Source organism: Panthera onca, chromosome A3 (assembly GCF_046562875.1).
Source record: "Panthera onca isolate mPanOnc1 chromosome A3, mPanOnc1 haplotype 2, whole genome shotgun sequence".
NCBI lineage: Eukaryota > Metazoa > Chordata > Mammalia > Carnivora > Felidae > Panthera > Panthera onca.
Genome location: NC_138341.1, coordinates 131,656,255 through 131,674,361, shown reverse-complemented (window position 1 = coordinate 131,674,361; position 18,107 = coordinate 131,656,255). Strand labels below are relative to the sequence as shown.

The 18,107-nt window shown below is 46.4% G+C and overlaps 1 long non-coding RNA gene across 1 annotated transcript; it reads left to right on the top strand.

Annotated features, from left to right (window-relative positions):
- The first annotated feature begins 2,646 nt into the window (after positions 1-2,646).
- LOC144615793 (uncharacterized) lies at positions 2,647-17,103 on the top strand. Its single transcript, XR_013554408.2, has 3 exons — positions 2,647-2,885; positions 13,899-13,974; positions 16,157-17,103. It is a non-coding gene; the product is annotated as an uncharacterized LOC144615793 (long non-coding RNA).
- The last annotated feature ends 1,004 nt before the right edge of the window (positions 17,104-18,107 follow it).

Sequence of the window (18,107 nt, the reverse complement as noted above, 5' to 3'; positions counted from 1 at the left end):
TGACACAGAGCCCGGAGGGCCACACGGCCGAGAACATTTTTGATCCATGCTTCTCACGGAAAAAGTTGGCCGACCCCCACTGTAAATGATGGGCTTTTTGGTGGTGCTGGTGTTTAGCCTCAGAGGAAATGTGCATTCTCTTCCCTTCAAATCACGGTTCTCCATTCAACTGTGATTTATCACAGACACTGTGTATACTCATTCACCTCCTGGGGAAGGGCCAATCTTACCCATTCTAGTAGGTTCTCATGCAACACCCTCTGGAGAAAAAAAAAATCCCATTATCTAATTGACCTGCGCTCCCTTACTGGCTTACCCACTTACTCTTTTAAAGGAATTCTATCATTTCCTTGACAGATTATTCTTATAAAGAACCACGGGGAAGTTTCCTCTTGAGATTTCACTCTGGAATTCTCATTGTTCAAGTAGATCCCATTACCTTTTGAACTCCTGCCCCTCTCCCAGAAGTTCCTCTCCTCGTCTTTTATTTCCTGAATTTCCATGCTTGGAAATGGTGATCACCTCCTTCCAGGGGTTTCTGCAACATGGCTTTCGGACTTGGAGCTCTTTTCATCTTTTCCCATAAGTCAGTCACTTCTTAATTATGTTTTGCTGCCCAGTCTTTGAACTGTATCCAATCTGTTTGCATTCTGGGAGGATTAAAATGCAATGAGTACCATGGGACTGATTGAGAGGAAATACACCCCATCCATTCAGTTTCAAATGGTGAGTAGAATTTGAGCCCAACATATTGTATGCTCCTCTTTCTGAAGGCCTCTTCCAGTTAGAATTTTCTAGAAGTGTTATTGTGAGCTTAAACCAGCTCTGTTTGTTATTTAATACCATAAGACTCCCGATTTTTAAATGTAAACTCTTACACCAAGTAAAATGGGGACAACCTTTCTGCAAAGCAATTTCATCAGGTACATCGAGGATGATTTAAAAGTGTATACCCTTTGATTCAGTCCCCCCACCTCTAGAATGAACCTCAAGCCTTAGCATCTAATGGAATAATCAGAGACGCAGAGGTAAGGATATTCATCATGGTATTGTTTTAAATAACAGAAAAAAGACGGGAAGAATCCACTTTAATATAAAGACATGGCTAAAAATTTTATGTCTTTCTGAAGGAATGTATTCTGGGCATAAAAATCATGTGTTTGAAGAATTTTTGATAATATTGTAAAATGTTTGTGAAGCAATGTTAAGTAACAAACTATACACTGAATAATACCACATTTTAAGAACACATATCTGTCTGTGTGTATATATATTACATATATTTTATAAATCCTTACTAAACAGATTAATTTTTTATTGTTTTGTTTATTGCTATATGCCCAGAACCCAGACCAAGGTTTCCCAGTCATGGCCCTACTGACACGGGGGCTGGATCATTCTCTGTCGTGGGGGTTGTCCTGTGAATTATAGAATGTTTTGCAGCATCCCTGACCTCTACTCACTAGGTGCTGGGGGTATCCCTCTCCCCACCCAGTTATGACAACCAAAATGTCTCCAGATATTGCCAAATGTCCCTTGGGTGACAAAATTGCCCCTGATCAAGAATCACTCGCCTGGAACATCTAATAGGTGTTTGAAAACATTGCTGAATAATTCAATGAATTAGGAGAGACACATGGAAATTTTAGCAGTTATCTCTTGTTAATATCATTATTTTCTTTTTGGTACCACACTGTGTTTTCCTAAGTTTTCTACTAAAACATGTGCAAAGTCCTGTTTATAATCCCTCAGCCACAACTACAAAATCCACAGTTTATTTGATGGCAAATCTGGACTCCTCTGAATGTATATGAGGGCTTTTAACGATCTCAGGTGATGTAAATATTCATACATTTCTCAGAAGTATTAAACTGTTGATTTGATATTCAGCATAAATAAAACACTTCTAAACTATGAAAAAAAAAAAAAACCTGACATGCAAAATGCCTCTGGCCCTTAGGTTCTAAGACAGGATTGTGGGCCTGTGTTACTTTTACAATCGGCAAACAAACAGAAACGTACGAAAATGGTCATGATACTCCTCTACTCAACAGAATAAGATGTGTTAAGATGGTTTTTGCTTTGGGTTTTGGTTTTTTTGAAAGAAAGAAAGGGTGCAAATGAGCCAGGGGCAGAGGGAGGGAGAGAGAATCCCAGGAGGGGCAGAAGGGGAGAGGGAGAGAGAGAGAGAGGAAGAAAGAAGCGGGGCTCGAGCTCACCTGATCCAGGGCTGGCACTCATGAACTGTGAGACCACGACCTGAGCCAAAGTCAGATGCTTGGCGATCGAGCCACCCAGGCGTCCAAGGAGGTATTATCAAGTAAACACTCACCCAAAAAGTTCTCTCTGAAAACTAAATTACAGGAAAAAAAAAAAAAAAAAAAAAGGTATGGGTAGTCATCATAATCTTATTTTACAGATGAGGAAATAGATGCTCGGAAGGTTTTGAACCAGAAGTCCCACAGCTGGAGCATGCTGGTGCTGGACGTAGATCTCAGGTGTTTATGACCACAGCTCACCCATCTGAGCCCCACACATGACTGCCTTCTTGTTTCTGGACTCCAGGCACAGCGCCTGGCAGGGACAGGCATCTATGATGTCACAGGACTGAACGAATGAGCACTTTCTTGGCGTGAGGTTAATTTCATAGAAGGCCAAGGTCATCTGCATTCCATCTTAAACAGGAAAGAAAGCAAGGTGCAGCTTGGCAGGGGCCAAGATAAGAGCTGAGGCCACTGATGTATGTCCAGTTGCAGCCTGGAAACCATCACGGGGGATGACATAAACCACCGTCGGCGTACGATGCTTTATAGGTTGTGTGGACACGGGCTCCGGAGCCAGACCCCTTGGGTTCCGGTCCACATTCACCATTCATTGGTTGCAAGGTAATTAAAGGCTCTGTGCCTCAACATTCTCATTTGAAAGATGGGAACCATAATAAGACCTCCATCCCAGGTCTGCTATGAGGACCAGGCGAGTTAATACAGAAAGAGTGTTTAGAAGGGTATCTGGCCCACGCTAAATGCCCATTAAATATCCTCCCCTCCTTTCCCCAGTACATCTTTTTTTTTTTTTAATGTTTATTTCTTTTTGAGAGAGAGTGAGCGCAGGAGGGACAGAGGGAGAGAGAGACAGAGGATCCGAAGGGGCTCTGCCCTGACCAACAGAGAACCAGATTTGGGGCTGGAACCCACAAACCATGAGCTCGTGACCTGAGTCGAAGTTGGAAGCTGAACCGACTGAGCCCCCCAGGCTCCCCTCCCCGCCGTACATCCTAAGCGTTTGCTACTTTGATAGCTCTCAGCCCCTGTGAATGGAGGATAGCACAGAGGCGGTACTGAGCCCTGGTCAAGGGTTTGTATTCAGACGGGCTGAGGCTCACATTCCCGCCCTTCCGGGCATGAGCCTTGTGACTGGGCAAAGTCCCTTCCCCTCTCTGTGCCTCGATTTCCCCATAGATACAACTTAAGTAGCAATACATCGGAATTTTGTGGGAACGGGGCGATCTGCAGGGTGCACGCTGCTCGGCTCGGTCATTACTCAACAATGGTGACTATTTGTGTTAACCTCCCATCTCAACGATGAGAAACCAAGAAGCAGAGAGGTTAGGCATCAGGCATCTAAAGGTGCAGAAGCCTCAGCTGTTTCCATAGCAACGTGTCAACCACACGTGGGGTACAGAATAACATTAAGAACTGTACGGACAAATTATGTCATACTTTTAATAGCCATGTATTTATCGTGTTTCTTTCCACCTGTGGCAAGCAAGTCCACCCCCCCATTAATAGAGTGATAATGAAGCTTCCTTTTTATATAAATGGAGTTAAGCATAAGTAGTGGATTAATGTAAAGAAAAATATAAAGTGAATACTAAACAAGCTGGGGCCAGATATGGTGCAATCGCACAGGTCATATGTGGACAGCTGTGTGGAAGAAGTGTTGGGCTAGACCACATCTGGTGACTAAAATAGCCCAGCAGAACGGTCAAGGGGATCTTCAAGGGCAGCAGGCACTGATGGTCTGCGTGATTCACCCTACATTCTTTATTAGTGAGCTCTTCCTCTCTCTGAGTACACACTGACCTCGTCCTTTATGGGTTTCCTAACCACGAATTGGAACCATGTTTCCACTGTCTCAGCATTCAATTTACAGCCCTCCCTAATTTCCCATTTTATGTCATTAATGTGTGTGTGTGTGTGTGTGTGTGCGTTAGAGATCCTTGTGAACATAAGTCACAATTCCTTCACTCACACTACCTGCTTCAGTAATGGACACACAGGCGTGGCTCAGTCATGGTAGTTGACCATGCGTTGTGTGCATCCATGATTGTTCTGATGCTCCCAACAGCTTGATAAGGTAGGTATAATTGCGTGCCAATTTTTACAAATGGGAAAGAATCTGAGGCTTACAGAGGTGATGTGAGCCCAATAGAAGCAACTAAAACTACCAGTTGAACCCAGGTAGCTGAATGTCATGCCTAACTGTTATACCATATTGTATCTACTTTAAAGCAAGCCTTAGATGGATGGATGGATGGATGGATGGATGGATGGAAGGATGGATGGAAGGATCAGGAGAAAGCATAGAGAGACAACAAGACTATCTTTGAGCTACCTATAAAAGTTCCATGTTTGGAGTTCTCTTATGGACTAAGCATTAGACAGACATTATCTTCAATCCTCATCTACAATCTCTGCTCAGAGAAAAGATGACGTGGAGATGTAGCAGAGGTTTGTTATTAAGACATTTGCTATTCAGAGCAGGGACTCTAAAAGTCAGACAAACTAGGGTCCCAATCTTAGATCTGCCGTTAAAAGCTGAGCAATCTTGTGCTGGTTATTTATAGTGCCTAGGCCTCAGTTTCCCCATCGATAATGGGGGTAATGATATCTCCTTCCCTAGGGGTCCTAGAAGGATCAAATGAGACCAGGTGACCCCCATGCCTGCTTTATATCATATTCCCAATGTGTAGTCTGCGTCATTGCTGTTGCTGTTGTGGCTATCATTAGCCTTACCACTTACAAATCTCAGAGCCAGACTATCACTCCAGGTCCATTTTAAGCGATTGAGAAGGTTGTGAGTTAACGTTGGGCTAGAACATCACAGAGAGTAATTGGCTGAATAATGGCTCCCGGAGGAGGCCTGTCTCCAAACCCTAGAGCCTGTGAATCTGTCACTTTGAATGGCAAGGGGAATTGAGGTCGCCGATAGAACTAAGCTTGCTCGGCAGCTGATTTTAATGTTTATTTATTTTTGAGAGCGAGACAGAAACAGAGTGTGAGCAGGAGAGGGGCAGAGAGAGAGGGAGACACAGATCCCGAAGCAGGCTCTAGGCTCCGAGCCGTCAGCACAGAGCCCCACGCAGGGCTCGAACTCATGGACCTCAAGATCATGATCTGAGCCGAAGTCGGATGCTCAAGCGACTGAGCCACCCAGGCGCCCCGCTCGTCAGCTGAGTTTAAAGTAGAGAGATTATCCTGGATCACCCAGGTGGACCCAAGGTCATCGCAAGGGTCCTTGGAAGTGGGAGAGGGAGACAGGCGGGGGGACTGTGGCTGGAAGAAAATAGGTTGAAGATGGGGAAGGGGCCATGAGCCAAAGAACGTAGGCAGCTTCCAGCACTGGAAACGTCCAGGTGAGGGACTGTCCCCTGGAACCTCCGGGAGGAACGCGGCCCTACCGACAGCTCGGTCTTAGCCGACGTGGTCTGTGTGGGACACCTGACCTCCGGACCTGTACGGTAATAAATGTGTATTAATTAAGGCGCTCATTGTGAGGGAATTTGTTAACAGCAGCCCTAGGAAACTCACACGACAAGGAAAGATTCAGACTCTGACCGCGGATGGAAGGAACCCAAGGGTCTTAACAACTTGCCTCACGGAGGAACTCTGTTTCACTTGCCCCCTTGAGAAGAAAACTAGAGGCGGCCTCGTCCTCTGCTTCTCCACCTCTCCTTCGGGTGGGAACCAGTGTGCTCACTCAGGCGGGTCTATGCAGCCTGCTGGGGGGAGCGGGCTTCTGGCCAAATGGGCTAGTGCTGGGCCCCAGCCCCCAGCGGCTTCCATGAGGAGCAGGTGGAAGCCGTTCCCAGCTGACGGGAGGGTGCAGCCAGGAAACAGCTTTCCAGACTCCCAAGTTTCAGGGCTCTGAGGAGGAGTGATGGCTGTTATTTCCTTCATGGGACAGCTCCAGTTAAAACAGGAAATGAGTTGTTGGGTCATTTGCAGCCCACAGACTTCGGGGCACCACGGTGTCTCCTTTTCCTTTGCAAAGCCGCCGGGCTCGTCAAGGGCAGGAGAGCCTGACACCCAGAACTGATCCATCTATGAAGGGACCTTTTCCCACCTTTCAAAGCCAGGCAACGTAATCTACATCCGATACAAGGCCGAGATCTTAAGGGTTTAGTTCTGGGTTTTGGCAACTGTATTGTAATTGACATCCACCCCAGAGAAATTATGGAATGTTTTCATTATCCCAGAAAGTTCCCCCTGCCCTGTTCTAGGCAATAGGAAGCACCATCACCTTTCCACCGGCTCCCAAGGCAACTACTGATCTACTTCCTGTCCTTATAGATTCCTTTTTTTCTAGAACCTCATCCAAAGGGCACCACACAGCATGTGTTCCTTTGCATCTGCTTTCTTCCACGTTGTACAGTTGTGAGATTTTTAAAAATCTGGATTTTTTTATAGTTCTTTTTTTTTTCTTTCTTTGTTTTTAACTTGTTTTCTTTTTTCTTTTTTTAAATTTACATCAAAATTAGTTAGCATCTAGTGCAACAATGGTTTCAGGAGTAGATTCCTCAGTGCCCCTGACCCATTGAGCCCATCCCCCCTCCCACAATCCCTCCAGTAACCCTCAGTCTGTTCTCCATATTTATGAGTCTCTTCTGTTTTGTCCCCCTCCCTGTTTTTATATTATTTTTGTTTCCCTTCCCTTATGTTGATCTGTTTTGTCTCTTAGAGTCCTCATATGAGTGAAGTCATATGATTTTTGTCATTCTCTGACTGACTAATTTCACTTAGCCTAATACCCTTCAGTTCCATCCACGTAGTTGCCAATGGCAAGATTTCCTTCTTTTTGATTGCCGAGTAATACTCCATTGTATATACACACCACATCTTCTTTACCCATTCATCTGTCGATGGACATTTGAGCTCTTTCCACGCTTTGGCTATTGTTGATCGTGCTGCTATAAACATGGGGGTGTCCCTTCGAAACAGCACCCCTGTATCCCGTGGATAAATGCCTAGTAGGGCAATTGCTGGGTCATAGGGAAGTTCTATTTTTAGTTTTTTGAGGAATCGCTATACTGTTCTCCAGAGTGGCTGCACCAGCTTGCATTCCCATTAAAAATCTGTTTTGGGCTGCCTGGGTGGCTCAGTTAGTTGAGTGCCCAAGTCTTCATTTCGGCTCAGGTCACGATCTCACGGTTCATGGGTTCAAGCCAAGCATCGGGCTCTATACTGACAGCATGCAGCCTGCTTGGGATTCTCTCTCTCCCTCTCCTCTCTGCCTCTCCTCCTACCCTCTCTCAAAATAAATAAATGAACTTTAAAAAAAAAAGTTTTGGAGATGCCTGGGTGGCTCAGTCAGTTAAGCTGACTGAAATCTGACTCTTGTTCTTGGCTTAGGTCATGATCTCACAGTTCATGAGTTCAAGCCCCGTGCCAGGCTCTGCTCCTGCTTGGAATCTTCTCTCTCTGCCTCTCCCCTGCTCTTACTCTGTCTCTCTCTCTCTCTCTCTCTTTTCTCAAAATAAATAAAACTTTTTGAAAAATCTGTTTTGGGGGCACCTAGGTGGCTCAGTTGGTTAAGCATCCAATTTCGGCTCAGATCATGATCTCACAGCTCTTGAGTTCGAGCCCCGAGTCAGGCTCTGTGCTGACAGCTCAGAGCCTGGAGCCTGCTTCAGATTCTGTGTCTCCCTCTCCCTCTGCCCCTCCCCCACTTGTTCTCTGTCTCTCTCTCTCTCTCTCTCTCTCAAAAATAAAAAAAAAATTTTTTTTTAATCTGTTTTGTTGATGCCATTTGGGTTGTTTCTATGATGTCAAGCACCTTTTCATGTACTCATTAGCCATTTCTACATCTTCGGTGAACCGAGTCTTTCGCCCGTTTTAAAAATGCGTGTGTTTGTGTTTCCATTACTATCTGTGGAAGTTCTCTATATATTCTTTATACGACTTCTTTATCACATATATGGAGAGCAACATTTTTCTCCCAATCATCTGTGACTTGTCCATTTTCTCAATAGTATCTTAGGATGTGCAGAAATTTTAAAGGGTAATGTTGTCCAATTGACTTATTTTACATTTAGTGCTTTGTGTGTCCTAAGAAATCTTTGTGTAACCTAAGTTTACCAGGATCTTCTTCTCGGTTTTCTAGAAGATTTCTCGTTCCAGCTTTTATCTGCAGTTCTGTGATCCATCCCAAATTTATTTTTGTGTCTGGAGTTAGTGTGGGAGAACAGGCAAACAAATTCCACGGCCGGTATTGTAAAGACAACAGGATGATTGTTCCTAAACTCAGGGTCTAGTGCAGGATTTGGCAAACCTTTCCTTTACGTAGAAACAGGCCAGACGGTGAATATTTTCGGCTTTCCCAGGCTATGCAGTCCTTGATGCAACTTCTCAACTTCGCCTTTATCGTGCAAATACAACCATAGACAACGTGTAAAAGTCAAGAGCTTGGCTGTGTGCCGACGGAAGTAGTCGCACACAATGCGATTTGAATTTCATGTCATTTTTACATTTCATGAACTATTATTCTTCTTTTGATTTTTCTTAAACCAGTTAGAAACTTGAAAACATTATGGTAAGTGAGTAAGGGGTCACAGAAAAAAAGAAAATACCGTATGACTCCACTTTATATCAAGTACCTAGACTGGGACAATCCATAGAGACAGTACCACAGAGGTTACCAGAGGCTGGGAGGAGGAATGAATGGGCAATGATTTAATGGGTCTATGTGTTTGGGATGATCAAGTTTTGGAAGCTGACAGTGGAAACTGATATTTCCCATGCACAACATTGGAAATATACCGAATGCCACTGAATGGTACACTTAATCGCTCAAATGGTCAGTTTTATGTGATATATATTTTACCAAAATATATTGTTTCTAACTTAAAAAGGAATTATAACTAAAGGTCTTATTATGAGTCAGGCACTGTACTAAGGATATCACAGGCTAATTCAATTTTTTAAATGTTTACTTATTTTTGAGAAAGGCAGAGCACACGTGGGGGAGGGGCAGAGACAGAGAGAGAGAGAGAGAGGGAGGGAGAGAGAGAATCCCAAGCAGGCTCCGTGCGGACAGCAGAGAGCCCGATGCAGGGCTGAAACGTGAGATCATAACCTGAGCCGAAGTTGGACTCTCAACCAACTGAGTCACCCGGGTGGCCCGCATACGAATTCACATGATCTTTGTGACACTACGAGGTAGGGGTCTCTTATTATCATTACACCCATTTTATAGATGAGGAAACTGAGGCGCTGAGTTTTGACGACTTGCCCAAAGTCACCTCGCTAACGAGTTGCCGAACCAGCAGTCTGGCTGTGGGTCCGCATTTTGAGTCACCCTGCTTCATCGCCTCAAAAACCAGTGATTCTCAACCTTGGCTGAACGCTAGAGTTTCCTGGGGAGCACTTTTAAATCTCTGTGCCCTGGAAGGATCTAGTTAAATCACAGCCTCTGAGGGTGGAACCTCAGAGGTAGCTGTTGAAGTCCCCCAGCTGCTTCCAGTGTGCGGTCAGGGTAGAGAATCACTGCTTCAAAGGGCAGGCTTCTCTCAGAAGATGACATTTCAGCCAGAATGAATGGGAGTCAGCCGTGGTGGGGAGGGGCAGAGCAACAGTTCAGGCCATATATGCTATCAGTCGTGTATTCTTATCGAAAGGTGTTGGTCCTTTTCCCCTGTGACCATAATGACAAACATCCTCAAAGCAATAGCAGCTCATGTAGATTGAGCAATTATGCCCCAAGCATGACCCTAAATGTTTCCCATACACCATCTCCGTTCACGAAGTTCACGATCATCTTAGGGAGTCAACCGCATCATCCCCGTTTCGCAGACGAGGCAACTGAGGGCCTGAGGCCTAAAGAGAGTTGCTTGCCCAAGGCCACACTAAGCGGCAGTGTGGGGGCGTCCAGCCACATACTGTCCGAGTTTGGTGCTCCAGACGCCTTCACAGTGAAGCTTTCCGAGGGTGCCCCAGGCAGGAGCAGTGAGAAAGGACGTCCCTTGGTAAATTGAGTCAGAACCTTGGTGCTCCTCTAACATCGTCATAGCCCAGAGACAGCTCCAAGAAAGAGGCTTGTTAATGCTTCTGCATAATCTCACTCTGGGGTGAAGAGGAGCCCGGGAGCCAGGAGAAGCGTGTTGGGGAAATTCAGTGTATTATCAGCTGGAATCCAGCAAGTGGATGTAGAAGGCCCCTGGTCCAGGGAGAAGCTGTGTGTGTGTGTGTGTGTGTGTGTGTGTGTGTGTGTGCGTGTGTGTGTGTGTGTGCGCGTGTGTGTGTGTGTCCATGTCTGGATCATGTGGATTATGTCCACTACCAGGAGCAGATCCGAATGGGAGAAAGGGCCACCCACCCCAGGGAACGTAACACAGACAAGACTCCCACGACTTTTCCCCCAACTCCGGAAAGCCCGAGACCGCGTTTTGCTTATACGTCACCCCTGACTCTAGAACGGCGTCTGGCAGACAGGGCACTCGTTCATCACAGTGTGTGGAGCAAATCGAAAACGTGCAGTGGGGTGGGGGTGGGGGTGCCCTCCACTCGAGCACTGGAACCGAGCTCCCTGCCCGAACTTGTTAAGGGGCGAAGGAAGGACTGTTCCAGGAAGAAGGAAAGAAGAATTCACGTTCCAAGTTCAAAGGAAGCTTTTCTGTTATTCTTTGTCACCCATCACTGATAAGGAAACTGAGGCTCAGAGAGGTTTAGTGAGTTTGTCACTTATCAGGCAGCTAGAAAGGACCAGAACTTCGGTTTGAACTTGGGCCTCCGGGCTCCTCTCCCAGGGCTCTTTCTACTACCCATTAGCAAACAGACAACCAGAGGTTAACGCATAGATCTGCTCTGCAGCACAGGAACCCTAACCATCACCGCCGATGACAAAAACCATGAGAACGGCGTTAACCAACATGTAGTAAGAGCTTACTAAGAGCTTACTATGCGCCAGAAACCAGCCTGTATACTTAAAATGCATTATCTCAAGGGATCTTCACCAACAAATCTAGGGAATGGAATCTATTGTCATCCTAATTTTATAGTTACAGAAACAAGATCCAGAAGCATTAACAAGCCTCAGTTCACACAACTACGAAGGGGCAGCACGAAAGTTCAAACTCAGGAGGATCAGCCCTCCCTCATAGCATAGCAGCTGTTCTCCAGCCTGGTGGGCAGGTTGGTCCCAGCATCAGGCAACCGGCCTCTGGCTGTCACCGAGTGGATGATAATAGCAATTATGGCCTTTCTGGGGCTCTTAACATTTCTATTTTAAGAGAACCTCGCAGCCTTTTGACAAAATTTTCTGGTTTTCAAATCCAGGTGTTTGGATGTTATGTCTCCATGGGGAGAGAGCTCAGCTCCTAAAACTCCTGGCCTCTCTGTGCCCTTTATCCTCTCGACTCCAGGGAGGGAGGAGTGATTTATCCGGCAGGAGTTCCTTGTGTCCTCGTGGAAGAGTGGGTTGTTCTTGAAACTCACGTTCTCCTGTGCTGGGAGATCCACTGAGGTTCAGAAGCCCCAGACCTATAGCTATCTGGACCTATCAACAATAAAGGTGACATTTTGGCTCCTATCTGTGCTGTGGACTGTATCCCCCCAGAACTCATCTGTTGGAAACTGGTTTCCATTTTGATAGTAAAGTAATCTGGTTGCAAAGATAGAATCCCCAAGAATGGAATTAATGTCCTTAGACAAGAGACCCAGAGAGCTCCCTCACCTCTCCCGCCCAGTGGGGACACATGGAGAAGTCAGCAACCTGGGAGGGGTCCTCACCTGACCATGAGGGCACCTGATCTCCCACTGCCAGTCTCCAGGACCACGAGAAGGAAAGTTCTGTTGTCTATAAGCCACCCAGTCTACGGTGTTTTGTTGTAGCAGCGCCAATGGACTAGGACAACTTGCATATCCCTTTGTCTTAGTTTTCAACTGGTTAATAACTCCAGCAGGCAAGATGCCGTCTTTTGGACCTCCTCAAAAGGCCCATCACAGGGAGGCTACTTTTAGTGAGGTGCAGTGTCGCGTTTATCGGCGGGAGCAATAATTCAGCACTAGGGATGTGTTTTCTCTTTCCCGTTCACTTATTTATCCCATATTCACTTGCGAAGCACCTCCTATGTGCCCGGCGCTTCGCTAGGGACTGTTTAAGGATGAGCCGTTGCAAGTGGGAGCAAAGAGCCAAATCAAGACTGAATGGAGTTCTTACTTCCAACCTTTCTCTGGGAGGTTGAGCAAGAGGAGGGGAGAGAGGGTGTCAGCTGTTTTCAAGGGGCTTGACATCCACTCCCCATTCTTTGGGTTACAGCACCCTGGTTTTCCTTTGGGGGTCACCCACTTTATTGTGAGCCACTCCAGTGGGACTGTCAGTCAAGGCACCTGGCCCCTCCCCTGGCCAAGGGATGAACCCATGGTCAAGACAAAGCATCAAACTCTAGATATGGGGCTGGTGACTCTCTGCCAGAGGGACGCAGGGCAGAAAGCACATTGCCGCTTCCCTGCTCCAGAAGAAAGTCCTTGAGGAGCCTCGCTCCCTAGACACATGGGTCTGTTTTAGTTCTTCCCTCCCTCCTTCTCTGCTTCTCTCTTTCTTGCTTAGTTCTCAATTCCCCATCTGTGAGTTTCTCAATATCGGCCCATTAAATTGTTTTCAGCATAAGTCAGCCAGAATCGGGTGCCTTTGTAAGAGAAAAATACCATCGCAACGGTCTGCACATGGACTGTATGAATTAGAACTTTGTGTTCAATGCCTTGGGGAACTTGAGGTTAAGAGGAGACTTTCAAATTTAGGGTCAAGGAGACCTTGTGGCTCGCTGATTAAGAACACGGGCTCTTGAGTCAGCCCTTCCTGGATATAACAGCCGGCTCTGCCATTTGTTAGTTACTGGCTGATGTGGGACACATGACCTAACTTCCCAAGCCTCAGGTCCTCTTCGGTGAATGTAGGATAATAATAGCACCTAGCTCCCAGGGCTGGCAATGCGGTGAAGTACGTAATAACCTTTGGCTGTTATTTTAGTGATTATTCTTCAAGATTTCTTCTGAGAAGTCATACAAAACAGGAATGTAAATTGCAAAAAAGACGCTGAGCAGGAAGGCACTAAAGAAAGCCTTCCTCCAAAGGGGATGTTTATTTCAGAGACACACAGGGGGACGCTCAAGCAGCTGTCTTCCAGGAAATCGTCCACAACCCAGGGTGAGTTCTAAATTTTAAGTGACTAGCCAGTGTCAAAGGATTGGAAAGGGAAGAAAACACACTAGGACGATGTAAAAATCCAACCACACATTGCATAAGCTCTGAGCTCTCCCAGATTGAATGAGAATCCTGAATTTGGACGTGCTTCCCATCTCCATTAGGCAAAGAATCAACACCGTCGTCCATATTCTATTGGCAGCTACCGCTGCACTTAACAGTAAATATCAGAAACCAAATACCGGGGCTCCCTAGGATCTTGGAAAGAGGAAGATATAAATGATTAATCCAAAGGCTCAGGGCCTTTGCATTGGAGGTTTTTTCTGCTGCAAGTGTTCTCCCCAGCACCCCCATCGCTCCCTTCCGGTGTTCACCTCTACCTTCTTATTTCAGCTCAAAGGTCACCACCTCTGAGAAGCACTCTGGGTTCTCTCTAGTGGAACCAGCTTCTCAGAGTGTTCTCTGTGTTTCCTTCCCAGCGGTACCGAGTTTGTGATGAGATGTTTCCGTGATTGTCGGATCGGTGGCTTTTCCCAAGTAGACCACGAGCTCCAGGTGGGCAAAGATCTTGTCTGTTACGCTCACTTCTGTAGATCGGGGAAGATTGGTTCCAGACCCACAAGGGAAACTCTATCCATGTTTGTTCGTTCGTTTCATGACTTTGGTAAACGTCTACTGATTAGCTTTCATTCACTCAGCAAGGGCTTAAATTCTTAGCACGTGCTATTCAATGATGAATGCCATCATTAGTGCATTCCTTTAATTATTAATTCATTAATAATCTATAAATGCTTACAATCTGCCAGGCACTGAGCAGTGAGGACCCAGCCGTGAGAAAAAGAGGAAAAAATCCCGATCACAGAACTCACAGAACTTACACTGTAGTGGGAGGGGGCCATCAATGAATACATAAATAGACGCGTGTCCCAGGAGACATACGTGCTTAGGAGAATAATAAGTGGAGAAAAGAGATAGGAAGAACTGGGGCCGGAGCACATTGTGGGGGGCACTATTTTATTTTATTTCATTTTTGAAGTTTATTTATTTTGAAAGAGATAGAGAGGGAGAATGAGCAGGGGACCCGACGTGGGGCTTGAACTCATGAACTGCGAGATCATGACCTGAGCTGATGTCGGATGCTTTACCAACTGAGCCACCCAGGTGCCCACAATTTTAAAGAGAGATGCCGCAGAAGACCTCACTAAGCAGAGACCTCCACAAAGGAGGGAACACAGCATGGGACAACTGGAGAGGGGGGGACATTCCAGAAAGGGAGCAGCAGGTGCAAAGGGCCTGCAAGGGCGTAGAGAAAGAAGAATCCAGGATGACCCTGACGTTGGTGTGAGTAGCTGGCTAGAGGCTACCATGGCTCAGGAGAGAAGGGACGGTGAGAGAATAACCCAAGTCCTCTTTGGCCACCTTGAATTTGACATTAATGAGGAAGTAGGAACAGGGAGATGCATATTGGCTTTATTTTCTTTTAAGATTAATTATTTATTTCAAGAGAGAGAAACAGAGCATGAGTGGGAGAGGGACAGAGAGAGAGAGACAGACAGAGAGAGAAAGAATCCTAAGTGGGTTCAGCACTGTCAGTGCAGAGCCTGACATGGGGCTCGAACTCATGAACCGTGAGATCACGACCTGAGCCGAAATCAAGAGTCAGATACTTAAACCGGGCGCCCCCATATTGGCTTTATTTATTTATTTTTTTTTTAATGCTTTTCTTTTATTTTTGAGAGAGAGAGGCAGACAGAGCACGAGCGGGGGAGGGGCAGAAAGAGAGGGAGAGACAGAATCTGAAGCAGGCTCCAGGCTCTGAGCTGGACAGAGCCAGCACAGAACCCGACCTGGGGCTCGAACCCACAAACGGAGATCATGACCTGAGCCGAAGCCTGACGCTCAACTGACTGAGCCACCCAGGCGCCCCCGCATTGGCTTTATTTTTAAATGTTATTAAAATATTGCACATACACAAAATAGCAGACACAATGGAAGTATCCAGCCTCATGGATATCCCGAAGTGTTGTGTTGGGTAATCAGCACCGCCCCCCCAAAGGCCTTCGTGCCCATCCTGGTCACTGTTCCCTCCCTCAGTGACCACTGTCCGGCCTGGCACAACAGATACATTTTATTGGCATTTTTCAACCCACGATCAAGAGATAATATGGGGCACTGGCTCAGGTCATTCTCAGAAAAATACCTCATCTGCTTTTTCTTTTGGACTAAGACTTTTGATTTGTTTTGTTTTGCTTCCTTTTGTTGTTTGCAACTGGGAGCTTTGCTTGTTTGTTTTATTCGCCTTCTTCTCAGGGTGAGGTGCTAATGCGGGGTGCGGGTGGGGTCGCTCGGGGCTGGCAGTCACCTCCTGTCCGGACCCCCGGGTCCTGACCTCTGTGAGGGGGGGGGGGGGCCAGCCACCCACCAGACCAGCTGGAGCTGCAAACCCTACTCCCTGCTTTCAGAAAGCAAGTCCCCTGCCCACCCTGTCCCCGTCCCCAATCCCCCGGGGGCCTCCCCCCACCCCTCGTCCAACCCCAGCAGCTGGTTCTTCTTAAGGCATCGCTGTTAGTTTACAGTGGCTGCAAGTGTTCATTTTCATGTTTTAATGAAAACACAGCCAACTTCATTCCATCCTGAAAATTAATGTCTTCTTTCTCTCTCCGTGTCCCCCTCCCTCTCACTATATCCACCTATTGTTTCTTTTGGAATTAATTCCCCTCTCGCTTTGCCTCCGTAGAGCTCTGACTCCCGGGAGAAGGAAGAGGACGGCCCCTCGGGGCCGCACAGAATGGACAGGCCAAGCGACAGGAGGGGGGCCGCCCGCTCTCCTCCAGGGCCTCGAGGAAGGCACAGTCACACCTGCAAAACACAGCGCCCATCTTTTTCATCCGCTTTTACCTCTCAGGAGACCCCGGTCCCCAGAGACCTGTTTTCACCTCCCCGGCTCGGCACACATGTTTTCTACATGATATTAACCGGTCGCCTTTGAATCTCGCACATCCTGGTATGCTTTGGATTCACCGACCTCATTTTTACACACACACACACACACACACACACACACACACCCCAGAATCTGTACTAGCTGACTGCGGGCAAAAGAAAACGTTAGTGTGGCTCTCTCTCCTTCTTTTAAACAGCTTAATTGAGATACAATGTACACGCCATAAAACTCACTTAAAGTGTGTTCTTGCCTGACTTTGCGTTTATTTACTGGGGTGTGCATTAGCTGTTTCTTCTTGAAAAATGGGGCCGCCGGGTGGACATTTTCACCCTACAGGCTCCCCCCTTTGAAAGGTGACATCTAAATAGAGAGCAGATCCTGTCCATGTTTCCACCCCCTTCGCTCCCCTCCAAAAGTTGTTTTATTCGTTTTGCCACTTACAACCTACTTCCTGTGTTTGGAGTCTGAGCCGCCCAGGCCTTTTCAGGAGACTTGCTGCCTTGTTTCTGCACTAATAATAAGTTTCTTTTGTGTTGGAGGGGTTTTCTGTTCGGTTTTTTGTTATTTAGAGTCTTCTGCTGTTTCCCTTAACTGCGGGGCTGGGGAGACCCCAATGAAAGGTATCTGTGTGGCCTAACGGACTCTGCAGAAATATTTGGTACTTAGAGCCAAATGTAAACGTTCGCAGCATTCTGACTCTGGGGGTGGTCAGAAAGGAAGATGGTTAGGAATATGAAGAGGCCTGGAGCTTTCTCCTGATATTAAAATGTTAATCTCTAGTTTCGCTCTGACTTCCATCTCTGTTCCCTCGTTTGAAGAATAGGATTTAAAATAACTGCTTCATGGGGCGCCCGGGTGGCTCAGTCGGTGAAGCATCCGACTCCAGCTCAGGTCACGATCTCGCGGCTCGTGAGTTCGAGCCCCACGTCGGGCTCTGTGCTGACAGCTCGGAGCCTGGAGCCTGCTTTGGATTCTGTGTCCCTCTTTCTCTCCACCCCACCCCTGCTTGTGCTCTGTCTCTCTGTGTCTTTTAAAAATGAACAAACATTAAAAAAAAATTTTAAATAACTGCTTCAGCAGATTTGCCTAAGGATCGCAACGTGCAAACTCTTTGAACACAATCAATTTCTCTAAATCTACAAATACTCATTAAATATGAGTTTGAAGGAGCTTCACTAATGGTATAAGAATTCTGTTTCTGTCAAGGAGCATTAATAAAAACGTAGTGGCTGCGGTCAGACAGGCATGCTCCAGCTCAAGCATTCACTCAGCGAATACGTACTAAGGCCTGCTGGGTGCCAGATATTGGGGATTGCAATGGTGGACACGCAGGGAGAGTCAGGTAGAGGAGAGAAAGATGTTCACCACGTAGTCAAGCAAGTAAATATCTACGTACAAACGATCTAAGTACCACAGCAAGGGCTGTGGGAGAAACTTCCGCCGTGTGTGTACGTGTGTATGTACGTGTTCAAAAAAGTTTTAAGAGGATGTATATTTTGCTAGTAAATTTATCCCTACCAGCATAGAAAAATTTTCTGGAACAATCCATGAGAAGTTGGTTACAATTGTTTCTTTTTGAGGTAGGATCCAGAAAAGCACATAGGGGAAGGTCTACTTTTTATTCTATACATGTCTTGCACAGTGTGAAGTCTCTAACCACAAGCGTGTATTTTTTATTGTTTATTTGCTTGTTTACATACCAGTGGACCTTCTCTAAGCAGTAGATTGAGAGTCCACGTCAATT